The following is a 1,626-nucleotide window of genomic DNA, read 5'->3' as shown; positions in this document are numbered from 1 at the left end:
AGGGCTGCTGATGAGTGAGATTAGTTGCATCTAATGTAATATGGGCATTAGCGCCACTGTCCATGTACCAAACTTGATGATCAAATGTGGCATTAGTCTCAGCGACCATTGCTGGGAGATCTTGAGGAGGAAACCGACCCTGATATGAATAATCAAAATGGTGAAAACAATCAATAGCAGTATGGCTAGATTTACCACAAATTTGACAAACCGGGAGGTTATTGGGGAGCTATGGAGGAAGATTTGGTCTACTGGTGTGGCTGATAATTGAGGAAGCTGCTTGCATTTTGGTGGAGGGAGTGGAGGTCCTTTCTTTTCACATAAGTAGGTGTCTTAGATTTGTTTGCAGCAAATGCAAAGTGAGGACTATCTGTGCCAGGAACAGAGTGATTGACATCAGAAGATTTCCTAGCCCAGCAATTCGGCTTGAAAGTTTCGAATGTGAAGTCAGTTTCACGGGATGCAAAATTAAAAGAGGTGACAACGGTGTGTAGGAGATAGGGCCACCAAGAAGAAAGGAGATCAAGTCTTGATATCAACAGGCTTACGCTACTACCAATTGATCTACAAGACTTTTGGCATTTTAGTACTCGGAACAGGATTTGGTACCTTGGGTCAATGTTTGAAGTTGACGTTTAAGATGGGAAATTCGGAACGCGATTGAGAAGAAAAGCGGAGTCTACAGGGCAGTCCAGACTTGCTTAGACGTTTCCAACCATAAACAGTGGAAACAGTTTTCCGAAAGAGATGCAGGATCCATCCAAGGAGACAAACATCTTTCTTCTGCCAACAACATAGGCATGATTTATGAACCAGAGGAATATTTTTGGAGGACAAGCTTCAGTACCATCAATGAAGCCAACTAAGTCGTGTCCTCAGAGGAGATTAAGGAACTCCATTTTCCATGCAAATAATTGTGGGAGCGCCTAGCTTAACAGAAATAGTGGTGGTAGGATAGGTTCAGGGATGGAGGTGTCGTTGTTGTTGGACCATTTGGATGATGCGAGCTAGAGAAAGGATCATTTTGAAAAGCGTGGCTTATAGGATGTTAGGCTGATACCATGTAAGATCTTAACAATCAACAGAAGATGAACACAAGAGATACTTTGGCTTGGCTAACACCTTAAGCCGTGTAGTTTTCCATTATATTTAGCTGTACATGAAATGTCAAGCGTATAATAAGGAAACAAATATGAGCAAAATAAGGAAACAATCAAATACACATTTGTACAGAAAGTTACGCTAACAGGACATTTGAATTAGTAACAGAAGGATGGAGTGAGGAATTGGTGCAGATGCTCTGGATTTCTTGTTGAAGATTCTGACAGTCTAACACTATTTACGTGAAGCAAAGTATAGGGTTCAAGAACTAGCCAGCCAGTCAATAGACCCAACCTCTTTGACTGTCAATGACCTTTTGTCAAATCTACACGGGACGTTGTTTTTTTATGAATTTTGTTCTGTCTTAAGAAAATATTTAAAAAAAAAAACATATAAACATGAATTCAAATTATAAATTTTAACATTTTGAAAATGTATTTGGTATGCTTTTTTGTGGCTAAATATGAACATTAAAAATGAAATAGCACATAAACAACCATTTGATAACTCAAAAAAAAAAAAAAT

The sequence above is a fragment of the Pistacia vera genome, unplaced genomic scaffold (genome assembly GCF_008641045.1).
Source record: "Pistacia vera cultivar Batoury unplaced genomic scaffold, PisVer_v2 Contig470, whole genome shotgun sequence".
Taxonomy (NCBI): Eukaryota; Viridiplantae; Streptophyta; class Magnoliopsida; order Sapindales; family Anacardiaceae; genus Pistacia; species Pistacia vera.
This window is presented reverse-complemented; position numbering follows the sequence as displayed.